Here is a 16,358-nt window from a genome sequence, read left to right as displayed (position 1 = left end):
ATATTACACCTCTTATTATTAACACAACTACAGATCACAGTGGATCCATAAATGCACAAAATATTTAGTAACAGGCAGAATATTGTTCAAATTGCACATTTCGGGTTGTTCATCTTTGTTTTTATTTGTGTATTTATTTCCATTTTATTGTGAAAGAACAGTTTTGTAAATGTAAATATTTTCACAGTGTAATGTTATTTTTTTCACTTAATTTTTTTCCACATAATTTTTCACAAAGAAAATTTGTCATCAATGTTTATGGGTTATTGTGTTGTTATTTTTACTAGAAATCACATTGGTCTGTATGTGGAACCTGAACCAAAAGGATTTTGACAACCTTGACTGTTCAGGTTAATTTTTGCACTTTCATCCTGTGGGCCAGATTGGAACCTTTGGCGGGCCGGTTTTGGCCCCCGGGCCACATGTTTGACACCTGTGTTGTAGAAGATGATGTGTTTCCACGGTAACTACGGAATCTCTGAACGTCCAAATGGGTCATATCTGATCACCATGAAAAGATGACAAACTGAAGGTTACACCAATACTTTTGGTCAATGGCGGTTGTTTGGGTCTTTATGGGTTAAACAATATACAAGAATTTCTGTTCAACTTCAAGAATAACTTGGCAAAGATTATTATTCTAGTTAAAATAGTGTCTTAATTCTGGTGTGTAACAGTGTGCATCTGTGTTGTTATTGAACAGTACTCTAGACTGACATACACAACAATCACAGGATGACACTGAATGCATTTTTTTGGTGCACGTATATGTGAATCCTTAACCCATAAAGACCCAGTGCTATTTTTGTGGTGGTTCCCAAATGAATTTTTCTCTAGATTTAACCTTTCTTGAGTGATTTACCATAATATTATCCTCTTATTTTGCATTTTTTCTGTGAAAATCAGGTATTTTCTGATATTTAATTTTCTGATTATGTACTTTAATCATCATGCCGGGACTACATTTGAGGGTTATTACACCAAAAACAGAGAAAACTTAAGAAAAAGTGACTTTTTCAGTAAAATATATCATTAACTGAGCATAAACCACGCGTTTCCATCCACTGTCATTGATCCAACTCCATGAGTTTTACTGGTGAATGAATGTTGTAGAAGATGACAGTGTTTCCACGGTAACTATGGAGCCTCTGAACATCCAAATGGGTCATATCTGATATTCATGAAAAGACGACAAACTGCATTTTACACCAATTATTTACACAGATTGATAGGATTAGTGGATCAACAGTGATATACCTTTTTAGATCAGTAAATAATTTTGGTCACGGGTGGATATTTGGGTCTTTATGGGTTAAATCACCCAAAGCTTTGTTACTTACTGAAGGGGAATATCAGTGTGTTTTTGCCGATCCAAGGCCTTTTCACTATAGGTCACATCCTCTTGGTATTCTGCACACGTCAGCTGAGTATAAACCCAGGTCAGCTGCTCTACCAGAGTGAAAACAGGACAATCATGACAAGAAGAAACAGAGTCAAAGTACAAGTAAATACAAATGGGGTGTTTAGTTCAGTATTGTTGAGTAATATTAAATTAATCTTACATTTAGGATTTCTGTATATATTTCACAGTCATTGTTGACACAGGCTCAGTTAAATGTTACAACCAACTGATTTCTTTTTCCTTATATCTTTAATGTAGTACATCAAGTACATCTTACTTTTGGATTTTTTTCCCTCCCACACTTATTTTCAATGTTTTGTTGAAGAAAGCACTATTTTCACCTCATCTCAATCCTTTAAGCCCTTTGTACACTTTTACAGCTGCTTCCACTGGTTCTCTCAATAGGGTTAGAATCTCTTCAATAAATTATAAAGTACTTTCAAGAATTACAGCATTTGCAGTGTTTCTTACTGCAAGTTTTATCAGAGCCGAGGTTTTGTCAGATGTTGTCCTGCTGCTTTTGGAGTGGAATTGAAAGTTTGGAGAATGATTTACTGGGGCCTGTATTGCCCGCATGATGTTGTAAACAGTCTAGTGTTGTGGATGTGAGTGGATGTCACTAGTCGTACCTGGATTCCAAGCACCTCCAAATTTATCTGATACGTATGGTTAGACCAGGGGTCAGCAACCCTGGTCCTAGAGAGCCACTATCCTGCATGTTTTAGATGGTTCCTCTTCCAGCACACCTGACGGTCATTATCAGGCTTCTGCAGAGCTTGATGATAGGCTTATCATTTGAATCAGCTGTAAAAATCACGCAAAAAATGTTAAATATGTGCTTAACAAACCAGCACATAGTATTTTATTACTTCTCTTTGCAGTATATGCACTCAGTTTTCATTTTGTATGCTTTTTTCTAAGCCGATGTGGTTTTAGCTTTATGGAAAGGAAATGATCGCTTTGCAGAAACTTCATGCATGCTTGTATGTGGTTGCAGGTCACATGAAGTCACATCAAAATGCAAGTGGGGCACAGTTCATCAAAAGGCCATATGTGATGAAGAGAAAATATTCTAAGGTCTGTAGAGAAGTGTGTTATATGTGCATGTGTGGTTTGGTGTAGGTGGGTGTTTCATTAAATTCTCTCCAGACATTTCACCAACACAGTGACTGTCAGTGACTGACTTCACTTTTTTTAAGTGTAATGTAAAATGTCAGCCAAAAGGAGTTCTAGTACTCTAATGGGTATTAAAAAGCATTTATTAACTTATGGATAAGATGATCTCTTCTGACTACAAAGAGAATTCAGGACATGCAACCTAACCATGGAACTTTAATTATGAGGTGAAGATGAATAGTTTTGGTGCTTTTTACTGCTATTTTGACTCAGTCCTGTCCTCCATGAGCATTTTTTGTTTTGTTTTGTTTTGTTTTTATACCTTCAATCCAATGGGGCACCCACCACACCTTTCTCTTCCCACTTCTCTATTTGTTTTATTTTTATTTTAACCTTACTAACTAATCTGATAATCTGAATCCATTTTAAAGGCACTTATTTACATGTTTTTAGTGATTAATTTTACTGGCTAACACCAGTATAGCCGTCCCTGCTACAATAGCAAACATAATGTAGCATAGCTGGCAATATAACAGCAACTACAGTCTCTTCTACATATTTTTGACTTAAGGAAATAGTGAGGTATTGATGAGTGTTATCTGAACTAGCTAAACTGAAAAAGCAATAACACTTTCAGGAAGTAAAAGTGGAGCTTGTACTACATGAGTCTGTCCACTTGGTGGCAGTGTACAGCTGATCATGGTCAGTCTGAAGTTCACATAGCAGAATAAAGTAATTAAGGATCACTCTGAAACTGCTCTGCTGAATTCTTGGAAATATTTTAGGTAATTGTTGGACTTGCCATTCTGTTTAGCTTTAAAACCTCATGCCATAGGATTGGTCTATTTGGACATCTTGGGAAACCTCATAAAACAGTTCAAAATAAGGTTTATATAATAATGTCATCATTTCACAGGAAGATATGTTCATCTGTTTTCCCAGAGAGGTAGTTTTGACAGATATAATGAAGACATAACAGTGGCTGTCATTGCCCCACAGTGATGTTCACTGTCTTTGTTTTACACTGAGGTAATTGCTTCAGTACATCATAGTTCAGATGAGAGGAAAGATCCTTAGGTGTTACATGTGACACATATTTCACAAATTCCTGAGGCTTTCTCTTGGGAAATCTGATGCCTTGTACAATACTTACTGTAACCCTGTCCCCTTGCACTAATAAGAACCTGAGTACCTTCAACTGGCTCAGCTCTAGCTTTAAAACACAAGTATTAAATGAAACATACGTAATATATGTAAAGGTATAGATGTTTTGGAGAGTATCATTCTTTTAATATATTCTGTTGTTACTTTAAATTGGTAGGATATTTGGTTTTTTTTGTTTATGTCTTTACGGGGAAGTCCATGATTGTTTTTTTTTTTATGGTCTGGGTACAGTATAACATGTCATTATACCAGTGGAGAAGTGCTCTTGAAATATTCACACTGAGTGAAATGCAATACGGTTCCTACCTGCAGAGTCTTTGACCGGCAACACAAAGCACTTCTCTTTTTTGGAAATGTCTCATTTGAGCACTTCCCTGTGAAATGTTTGTTTCTAGGTAACAATTGTATGCTCTTTACTACCTTATTTGCCTCTTCTTGTTTTCTCTGCACAGTGGCAGGTAGGTGAAACTTTTCTCTGAAATGTAATTCTGTTTTTTACTCTTGGAAGGTTTTTCTTTTGACTGGAAGATTATTAAATGAACTTAATGACCCGTCTAAAAGACATATTGATGTTATTGTTCGCTGAAAAACCTTTGTGCTATATTCATAAGTTTTTATTATGAGTCTTACTGTGTAGATAGATGAATAGTGTAAAAAACTCTTAAGTTTTATTGTAATTGTTTGACACCACATGTATTTTTCACAAACGCAACATAATAGGAGGTCAAACTTGCAATCATTGACATGTTAAAGCTAAGGCTCATGATGCTATTACTCAAGTTTATGACAAAGCTAAAAATGATCATATTCAAGGTAGTGTTCATGAACTTCTTTTAGAAGTTAATTAAACATTTCACCCTTGTATCCTACATTTTTGAATACTTAATTCTTAAATTCTACACACTGGATAGATGGCAGTTCATATGGACTAAAGGCTACAGTCTATGGCAGAGTGTTGGTTTCCAGTACATGGATACAAAGAGGCTTTCACTGCTCTGTCTACAAGGTTGTAAATCTTGGCAGAGCTTATCTAATTTTTCAGTTGGAAGCAGTTTTCCTCTTCTGGTCATAAGTGACGGCGTGAAACTAATAACTACAGTTTACCTTAACGTTGGTAGTTGACTGCTTCAATAACTAGTGGGCTTTTGGATATTTTGTATAATATGTGTACCAGTAATTATATTTATGATCTGTAGAAGCTATGCTAGTGGGAAAAAATGTTGCGGAATGAAGTTTAGTTTCCAAGTTTGGAAAGGAGAGGGTGGAAATGCAAAGCTCATCAGGATAGCACCTCACAGGTGTGTGTGTGTGTGTGTGTGTGTGTGTGTGTGTGTGTGTGTGTGTGTGTGTGTGTGTGTGTGTGTGTGTGTGTGTGTGTGTGTGTGTGTGTGTATTGGGTATTTAAGGGCTAAGGCATGTTTTTTTGTTGGTTTTTTTTTTCACTTTTTATTGAAATTTTATAAGCACAGAATCACCAAAAACAACAAAAAGCGAACAAACAAACCTTGCTTGCGTGACACTACATTCACATTATTCAGTCCTTCCACCATTCCAGGTTTTGTAATCAGTCCATTTATTCCATTTTTTGTCCATTTGTGCTTCTTGTAGTTGCAGTTTGAGAGTTATTTTTTCCATTGTATGTATTCCTTCAATAATTGTGATCCATTGGTCCTTTGTTGGTAGTTCTGTCTTTCCCCAGTTCCTTGTAATAGCTTTTTTGTAAGCCACTAAAAGTACCTTAACCAAGTCTATGTCGTTTCCCACTACATTTCCATCGGACAAGTTACACAAATACAGTACATCACAGCACACTGGAATCTCATACCTCATTATTTGCTGTAGCACTCCACACACCATCTCCTTAAACACAGTTATTTTTATCACATTTCTAAGACAAGGTTTTATGGTTAAAATTAGGTATTTAATTGGGATGTGTAAGGTTAGGGTGAGGGCTAATATGTCACTCCTGTTTTGTATGTGCGTGTCAGAGGATGAAAAAGAGAAGGAGTGAAAAAGGAGGAGGAGGAAGGTGAGAAGTGTCTCATTATTGATATGGGTGTCATGTGAGGATTTATTCGCCTGCTCTGTCCTGCCTGCTGCTGGGCTTCACACAATTGGACACACACGCACACACACACACACACACACACACACACACACACACACACACACACACAAGTGAGTTTTGGGGAAACACTCAGCACAGCCAGAACAGGTGCTGAAATGAATTTTGGCATGCAGCGAAGACAGATTTCTCTGTGTTTTTATGCTTGCCTGCTTATGTGTGTTGGGATGCCTTGGCCTAGTTGTTCAGCTCTAGAGAAGGAAAAAAAAAAGATAGATTACAGGATCAGTGGGAGAAATAGGGAGAGGCTGTCAATGATGCATTTAACCCCAGCAAAAAAAAAAAAAAAAAGACAATTAAGTCATATTCCTTTCAGTCTGGGCATCATGGATGATATATTGTGTGTCTGTTAATCTATAGTCTTCCCTGCTATAATACATAAACTAGTGCATCAGCTGTGTTTTGGCCACTTGGGAGAACTTGGCCTCTTTTCAAATCTAAAGTTTTTGCCCAAATATTACTCTCCTTTTTGCTCTCTTCCAACTCCAGATGGTATTTCTTGGCTGTGTAAATGCCTCTCTTACTTCACCAACTGCACATTATCATTGTTTTTGTCTGATTGGGAGCAGGTTGTGTATTCGTTTGTTAGATGTTCAAAGGAAGCCTATGTTGTTAACAGATAGCAATAAAAATTTATTTAAATGAACAGAGAATTTGATGCAATAGATTTGTGTGGTTTTACAAGGCAGGAAAAAAAAAAAAATCTATAATCCACACCTTAAAACAGGGATGTCAAACTCAGTTTAGTTCAGGGGCCACATTCAGCTAACTTTGATCAGAAGTGGGCCGAACCAGTAAAATAATATAACATATATAACAATATAACATAATAATATATAAATAATGTCAACTCCAAACTTTTCTCTATGTTTTAGAGCGAAAAAAGTACATTTACATTATGAAAAGATTTACATCTACAAACTATCCTTTCAAAAAATGTGAATAACATGAACAAACAATACAACAAACAATATTATGCTTCAATTTATCATTTACACATGTACATTATAACTTACAGATCACAGTGGATCTACAAACACACAAAACATTTAATAACAGGCAGAATATTGTTAAAATTGGACTTACTTCTCTTAAGACATTTCATGTTGTTCATATTTGTTCAGGTTATTCATATTTTTTGCAAAAGTATACTTTAGTTTAGTGTAAATACATGAAAATATTTACATTTACAAAGAGAAAAATTTGGAATTGTCATTGTTTATATGTTATTATGATAGTATTTTACTGAATCTTGCCCACTTGAGATTGAATTGGTCTGAATGTGGAACCTGAACTAAAAGGATTGTTAATATCTTAGTGTAATTGTTACTTTTCACAAATTCATCCCAAGGGCCGGACTGGACCCTTTGATGGGCTGGATTTGGCCCCCAGGCCGCATGTTTGACACCTGTGCCTTAAAAGGAGAGAGGTTAATTTCTCATCCTGGATTTCTAACAGGTCAGAGGAATGATGTGCTCTCTCTGTTTCTAATCCTCTTTCCTGTCAAAGCTTGTCTGCACTTTCTCTGTGTGTTTTCTTCATCTCCTGCATATTTCGTTTGATCTCAGAGCTAACTGTGAACATATATCCTGCTGTGTTGTTGTCTCAGAAAGATTTCAGTTTCCCTGTTTCAGTTGCAGGAGGCTGAAGGTTGCAGATCAGAGCTTAAATCCTGGTTGTGACTTCATTCATTCACCTTTTTCTATTCCCTTTAATTATTTATCCTTGTTTCATCTGTCCTTTAGTGCACGCTGTTGTTTTCATTAATTACTTTTCAGTCTTCCCCTGTTGCTCTGATGCTCCTTTTTGTTTTGCTTTTGCTTCTTTCTTCTCTCTTAAATTCATCACTTCAGCTCTCTCAACCCCACTTGTCAAGGGATTGCTCTCCCTTTGACTTTTCCATCTTTTCTCACTCCCATCATCCTTTTTCTCATCTCCTCCCTCCTCATACATTAGCACTTCAGATGAACAGTGAGGAGGAGATTTCTCTGCCAGGCTCTGCAGTCATTTCATGGTCTGATTAAAGAACTGACACAGTGAAAAAAAATTTGATGTAGAGAGGCAAAATGGATGTCAAGAGAGAGTCAAAAGGACAAAGTTGAAACAAAAACACAAACATATGCTGGAAAAGGGAACCAGTAAAAGGTCTTTTACTGTTTTTACTGTTTCACTGCTGCTTGTGCAAGGACATGGACAAAATGTATCCAGTAAATTTATCAGCTTTGACTTTGACTTCCCTGTCACCACCTGCAGCTTCAACACAAATGTCATATCATCAAGCCTACTTACAAATACAGAAGTGAACTGTTTTTAATCCAAGTCCCACTAAGAGGAAGACTGATTAAAGGTTAATTTTTGGTTACAATAGATTTATGTATTAGTTTGCTACAGTTGCATTGTTCTTCACAATCAACAGTGCAATCATGCAAATGTCTCCTCTTTCTCTTCACGCTCAGATATTTAATCCTTTTCGTGAAGAAATAATCAATACCATCAACCACAACTGCTAGTTAAAAGCCACACACACAATCTCCAGTCAGATAAAAGAGGGATCGGGTCAGCATGCGCGTTGTCTCTGAGTTCTGAGCACTTAAATATAAAAAAGAGAAAAGATCACACTTCCCCTTATTATCTCGCAATACTGGAATGTAATAGTTGAAGAACACACAACATTAATGGACATTAGATCCTGAATATTCTACTGTAAATTAAGTTACAGGTGCTGTGTCATGTTCGAAAATGCAAAAAGTCTCTTTTGGAGTTCAAAGACACCATAAGACAACCCAGCTGTGACACAAAATACCATAAGAACATCAGTACTAATGTTTCAGCAAAGACATGTACCCAACACATTTCAGATCTACCTGCAAAAAAGTAAAACGAAAAAAAAAAAAAAAAAAAAAGCTTATTTTGATTCACACTTCAGTAGATACTGTTATAGATGTGAAATACTATAAAAGCATAAAAGTTGGTTTGTGACCGTGGTGAGTTCTTTGTGCACATCTCTGCTCATTAAAGACATACACCTTGAGGGTTTTTGTCATTTCTATAGTTTTCATCATGGACTAATACGTATGATGAATTGTGAAATAATATCTGACACTTGGAACTCTGATGCAAAAAAAAAAAGGACAAATTATATTCAGATGCAAATCCTTAAAGGCGTGTTGCCACCAGCATATTATCAGCATATATTAGATCTTTTGCAAATAGGTCCTCAAAACAAAACAAAATTTGGGCGCTCATGCTGTACAAATCCCCAAATACTTAGCAAGCACAAGTCTATCTTTGTTAATTTGACTGGCTGTATATATTTTGGAGGAGTCTGACCATATTCCAAAATTTGCACTATATGGATATGATTAACAATAAACAATTAGTTTTGTCACTAAATTTGGACGATGTCTTGGCTCACTTTATTCCAGTATATTTGGTCATCTTGCAACAAGACTAAAAATGACTGATATACTCCATCACCTACCCAGAGCTATTTTAGCCACTTAAAATGTTAAAATCTAAATGTTATTTAAGTCTATATGCCAGAAGTTCTCAACCTTTTTTGGCTCATGACCCCATTTTAACATCACAAATTTCTGGTCACCCCAGACATTCAAAACTGAAACTTTTTTTTTGCTAAAATTTATTTGTTTTTGATCATGTAATAGTTTGCTATATTATATTGCAAATAAACATTAATTTTAGATGACATTTAGTCTATATAATGTATATTTTTATGGACGGAGGCAGAAAAGCCAGGTGTAGATTACTGCACAAAGTGAGAATTTTATTTTCCTTGGTCAGGATATGTACAGTCATTTCAGCTTGGATTTACAAGGCTGACAATTAATACTGAACAAACAAGAACTCAAACTATGAATTATGAAAGAGCTGCAGCATCTTAAACCGACCACAATGAACATTTGAAAGATAAACAGTACCACAGAGCATCAGTTTCAGCTTCAGAGGTTGTCTTTTATGTGTTGTGATTGTCTCTGTCAACTCACCATATATTTTTTATTTGTACATTGTTTTTAATCAATTACTAGAAATTTCAGGCGACCCCATTTGAATTCAAGGCGACCCCAAGTGGGGTCCCAACCCCAAGGTTGAAAAACACTGCTATATACTATAGTGGCTGATAAATGATCACTAAATCACATTTTCAGTAGTATGACAATATGAATATGTGCAATAAGCACATTGCAAAACAAAATAACTTTATTTACAAGTTAAAAGGTTGACTCATACGTATCTCAATTCATATTGTCAGTGCAGTATCAAACAGATTTGCCTCATATTATGCAAACCTAGTATTTAAAGTAAAAAGTATTTAATCTTTAATTTTTTCTGCAGATGGAGGTGAAGATTGCCCTGGTGTTTTACATTTGTTAAAGCCTAGAGACACGTTATCTTTGGGCAGTCACAAACTAACATGGGGAACTTTCATAACAAATTAAAAGCCAGCCAGTTGATTGACAGCTACACTGACAGCCATGCAGACCTTGTGTAATCCAATGTCACACAGTGAGGCCTCTGGTATGATTGAATGTGAAGGCACATCATGACAGGGTGTCTTTTAGATTTATAGTTTTCGGTGTGAGCCTTTTCTGTGATGCTTTCAACAGGCTGTGCTTAACATTGTTTATAAGACAGCTGCCATCTTCTGCCATACAGAGGTATAGATAACTAAAATGAAGGTTCCATTATCTGTAGACTTTACTCACACATCTGTCATCATATCTCAGACACTATTTGTTTGTAATAGATCCTGTGGTTGTGTATGTGTAGCTCTGCTGTGTTTTATAACATTGCACAACACGGTGGTTTTAGTGTTGTGCACCATGTAATCTGTAGTGTGTGATATCAACATAGTGAATAAGTTGTTTTTTCCCATAACATTTATTTGAGCAACACCAAGTGACAAGGAAACTTGTGTGCAATGGTATACAATATTTACATTAAAACATCACAATGTGGAGGGAGGGAGGGGGAGGGGGTTAGGATATAGGCTATAGCATGTAATGTACAAAAGAAACAATCTGTGTGAGTGACCAGGTAGTATAAATCAATGTCCTGTCTTGGTTGTGTAAATGTTCTGTGTGTGGTGAAGTGTGTGAGATGTGTATGTGGTGTGAATGTTGTGATGTGGGCTTCTCCAAAAGTCAGGAGTTTGACAAAAGATAATCATTTTAATCAACACAATTAACTAAAATTAAGTGAGAGGAAGAGAGAGAGAGAGAGAGAGAGAGAGAGAGAGAGAGAGAGGAGGAAAACGGGGGATAGTAAAAATAAACAAGTAAATAAATAAATGATAATAACCAAATGAGATGAAACGTACAATTTATCTAAATATAATGTCATCATCGTTAATGCCATTGTTGTTGCCCCCAGGGGCAGTGACATAGTGAATAAGTACAAAACTCAACACTAACTCACTGTCTGCAACAGAAGAATCATTACTTGTTTGTTGACTAGCTGTAGCTCATATAGCCTAGAGCAAAAAATGGATTTCTGTTCATTGCATTTGTTTACTTTATTGATTCTACACTCCAACCCTAATTTAAAAAAAATTGGGACGCAGTGTAAAATCTAAATAAATAAGACCAGTGTTCATGTTGTAATGAAGCCTCACTCAGCCCCTTTTGATAATGAGTACCTGCACCTATACTCCTGTTGCTCCCTTCACACCTTCTCTAACTCTTCACATCATCTGTGCTTCTTCTATTTGCCCCCATGACCTTACACTGACCCTGAAAGACCCAAACAATGTATGTCATGTAACACTGATGTCCAAATCTGACATGTTGATTTGACCTCGAAAATGAAGGTCAGGTTGACGCCCAAAGAAATGATCCAAGAGCTTCCGAAGTTGCACCTAAACACCAAACATGAATGAGATCTGATGATTTGGTGAAGAGTAATTGTGTTGGCACTGATGGACAGACACACGGATGGATGCTGCAGGGTACAACAAATAGCAGCAACATATCTCAAAAAAATTGGGATGGGAAACAAAAGGCTGGCTTTTTTGAAAGGTAAATTTTCTTACTTTAAACATTCGATATCTTTTATGTGTTCTATGGTAAATAAAATATTTACATTTTATGTAGCATCCCAGTTTTTTTGACAATAGGTTTATAGTTGTGAGCATGTCTAAAGTTATGTAGAATGAGTGTGAATGTAATACTCTGTGCACTTGAAGTGGTGGAATTAAAAGTGTGATGAAACATAAAAATAAAGGTGAAACCTGATGGTGCTGCATCAGGTGTGAATTGATGGATGGAAAAGGGAATGAGTTTGGATAGAGATAAGAGGAGCAGATGGAATGCAGGCAAAGAGGAAAAAATGTGTGGAGAGACAAAAGAGAAACAGAAAAGAAAAAAAGATAAGGGTGGAATAAAAAATAACTGGTTCAGATAACTACATAGCACCTTTATCTACTTTATGAACGGGTGAGCCATTTGGTCTGTGGTTGTGAGTGACAGGACCCTTTAGTACAGGTGACGCACATCAGGCATCGCTTCCAAATCGGTCCGTGGCCTTTGTCTCCACTGTTGAAAGAAGAAACAGATGATAAAGGGATGATGCCACAAACACACCTTGCCAAAAAAGACTACAAAATATTAACTAAAAAGAGTCCAAAGTACAGTCATTGCATATAAACTGCTACATTTACTATTAAAAGTTCTTTGAATATTGTGATCTGAGATTATTTTAACCATCTAAGTTGTAGATATGTCTGTGATTGTATCCCATTTGGGGGAAAAAAATAGTTTTAAGCTTTAAAATGTAAGTTCAGAGGTTCAGAGTATATTCTGTAATGTTGCCTTCTTGCTTTAAACCGTGTCTGTTTGCTCTGTATCGACCGCCGCCAGAGCTATGAGTTTGCAGTTGCATCATAAGAATAAAAAAATACTGATAACATGCTTAAAAATGTAAATAATGTAATCTGCAGAGAAAATGTATTCAGCTGTGTTGAAAATATGCTCTATTTTTCACCTGTTTACACTGCATAAGTTCCGCATAAAATACCCATGAGAACTGCAGCAATTCAGTCCAATATTGGAGAGTTGCAAGATCGGTCTGTGTTGAAGCAGAATGCGATCAATTGGTGATATCAATAAGGAAATTCACTGGGGCCTCTGTGTTGTGGTTGTTAAAGATGTAAACAGCTGTAACACCAAGCTGGTTCACTGATTCATATTTCCTTCTTTCATTTTACAAGGTGGACACTTGTCAAATAAAACCAGGTTAGACCGATTGTTTGGAAGTGCACAAGCAGTACTGTCTCACTTTCTGGCATCGGTCCGAACAGTGTGTGTGGCTTAGTCGGTTAATTAAAATTTGGAAAATACACACACACACATGCACAACACAACACAACAGTGTGTCTGGAATAGAGACAAGGCCCAGCAGAGTCCTACCAATGACATTCAAGGGCACACAAGTAGCACGCAGACGTGATTATCCAGTAACCGTGCAGCTATAAGGGGCGACTGCTAATGAACAGAAACATCACTCGTCACCCTGAGACCCTCCTTTACTCTGATTCTCCCTCTCTCTCTCCCTTCATCTCTCTCATGCACACATCCACTGTTGCTTTTCTGCTCTGATCTCACTGACTGGCACTGCCTATAAATTTTCTGCAGAACTGGCTTCGACTCATTTCCCTTGAACTGCCCGATTTTCCGCTATGAATTGTATGCATAAAACACATGCAATTTGCATATTCCCCTTCAACTATGTCTTTACCCTTGTATCTGACACCTATACATACGATACTTTTATACTTTCAGTGTTGAGTCCTGCCCCATTTCCCAGCTCCATTATTTCATCCCCCTTTGCCTTTATCATCTCTGAAACTGGATTGCCCAGCATTAACTACTTTTTGCTCCACTTTCTGATGAACGATGCTTTTCACTGGTGTTTGATTACCTCAGCCAGTTCCACCTTGTTGATGCAGTGTATGTCTTAAGGCTGTGTCTTATGTTGGAGAACAGAATTACAAACTCTACTGAAGATGCCTAAAATCTATTTTTAACCACAGTCATAGTGCTGATACAAGAATATTACATTACATCTCCAGCTTGAGGCAGGTGTTGTTGGAGTTGTAAAATCTGGAAGAGAACTGGTGCAATTGCAACGAGGAAAGTTAGAATCAAAGAGGAAGCTGAGGAGGGTTTAATGTTAGGTATTTCTGATAGCTACTCTGGGAGTTTACATGACCTTAAAGTAACTTTCAGCAGGATTTGATTTTGTCTTACTGTTACAGTGTTTGTGCATTGTGGGTTTTATGTTTTTTTTGCCACAGCACCAGACAGTCTGTTAGTGGGCAGGGGTCACCTCCTGCCAGGAGCATCTGGGTGGACAGCATGAAACACAAGCTATTACACACAAATACACTCACTTGGTGGATGAACTCGTATGGAACTTGTAGCCTGTTTTCTTGCAGGAAGGCTAATAAATTCTGCAATCCTGTAATTTCTGTTCATTTTGCCTTGAAGGGGCCACATTCTTCTTGTTTTGCTTTTAATTTTTACATTTTACTCCACTAATATATATTTCAGGATGCAGAGAATGGAGTTGCAGTGTGCAAAAAGTAGAGCAGCATTGCATCTTTTAGGCTATACAGTGCAGAGTAGCCTGCCACTGGAGCAGTGCCCTACTTTTATAAGTCCCACTGCCCACTGTTGGAAGTCATCTTTAGCACTCCTACGATAACAGGTGCGTCATATATGCCATAACTTCTATTGTAGTTTATTTTTATTTTAGACTACTATGTGCTTGTATTGCTATGCTAACACTGAGGACTGAATGTGTTTATGGACCTATTCTCTCCTCCATGTCCATCTCTGTATGTGCGTGGGTGATCTCCACTTGCACTTCCTTTTGTGATGACATCCCTCTTAACACTGCTTTGCCATCACTTTTTTTTCCTTCCAAATAACTTCTCCTTCTGTTTGGATGCCTCTGTCATCATTCCCTGCAAGACCGAACAGAGAACATGTGAACTCACAGCTGCTTGGTCCTTTCCTGAAGAGGGAACAACTATGTTACTCAGCAGAACTAAGAAAAAGTGCTTGAGTATGCAAATGCAAGTGCCATTTGCATTGTTTAACTCCTTAACACACTTTCTGCATACTTTAGGCATATTTAGTAATGATCCTGTGCATAAAAGAGGTGCATACTGTACTTAAAAGTATATACATACTGATCTCATTGCCACATAAATTTGTCACCATCAAAGTTGAAAAGAGAGACTACCAGATAGAGGATGGCAATAAGACAAAAAAATTTAATTTAATTTTATTTTTTTTTTTTTTTTTTCAATGTAATGGAAGATTCATGATTTTGTTCTTCTCTTGCTACATGTAATGAAAACAAAACTGAACTGAAGTCAAACATCATTTTCCTTTTCTAAAACTATATGCTAATTATGACTGGAGATGTTACAAGAAGAAAACAGGGTGCAATATGAAATTTTGTCATAGAACAAATGTCTCCAGATGGATAGTCTCAGTTTTGAGTTTCAGGCACAATATTCAGAAAACAAAATTATTGATTAATCATAATAACTCAATATATTGCCCAGCCCTGCTGTCAGGTATAAATCTATGAAACAGTCAAAGTCTATTAAACAGTTTCACATGATGTAGACTATGGCCGAATCGAAATTTACCCCTTACCCCTAGCCCTAGCCCCACCCCTACATTTTGTGTATGTGAAGGGGTAGGGTTGTCCCAATTCTCTATGAGTCAGAGTGGAAGGGCTGTAACAGAAACGGTTACAGCTGCTGACGGCATGATGAAGTATTTCGGAAACAAAGTTGTTGCATCTGTTTATAGTGGCATCATCTTTTTAAAACAATGGATAAAGCATTTCTAAAACTCTTGGTAAGATCATGAATAGAAAGAATATGAAAACATTCAGAGTCCACACTTGCTTCCAGCACTATGGAGGCAGATAGAGCAATGAGGGAAGAGATGCTGTTTATGACACTTATAATAGTATTATTACTGTTCTTTTGTTTTGCTTTGTGGTGACTGGCATCAATAAAGTTTTTTTTCTTTTTACAGTAGTGAAGTTTATGACATGTCACTCTCACACTTTGATGGTGATGCCAAGAATTCCATGCAAGCCTGTATGTTTATAAAGTAAAGTAGTGATGAGTCATACATCAATAATAGCCTAATTGTTTCTTTACACAGAAAAGTAGAAATGCATGTCATATAATGTCAGTATGTTAGAGAACCACTAAAATTTCACTAATTATTTTTTAGGAGAGATCTAATTCAGATGAGCCAGTCTCTCTCTAGCTCCTCCAGAGATCATATCCTAAGTTTGTTTTTGACAAATTTCCAAAAACTTCCAGCAGGTTGGGTTGTTTGCTGCAGACAGAAGATAGAAATATTGTGTCTTTGTGGTGGTGGGCATAAACCCAACCCTAGTGCCACCCACGTGTGCTGCCTCATTAAATAAAATAATGAACTCTCTCTTACTTTCTGTGTGGCCTTCCTCTCTTCCCTCTTTCCTGTTGTCTTTCTCCTCTTT

Source organism: Sphaeramia orbicularis, chromosome 1 (genome assembly GCF_902148855.1).
Source record: "Sphaeramia orbicularis chromosome 1, fSphaOr1.1, whole genome shotgun sequence".
In the NCBI taxonomy this organism is placed as follows: domain Eukaryota; kingdom Metazoa; phylum Chordata; class Actinopteri; order Kurtiformes; family Apogonidae; genus Sphaeramia; species Sphaeramia orbicularis.
The sequence above is the reverse complement of the archived record's forward strand: the minus strand, read 5'-3'. Positions refer to the sequence as shown.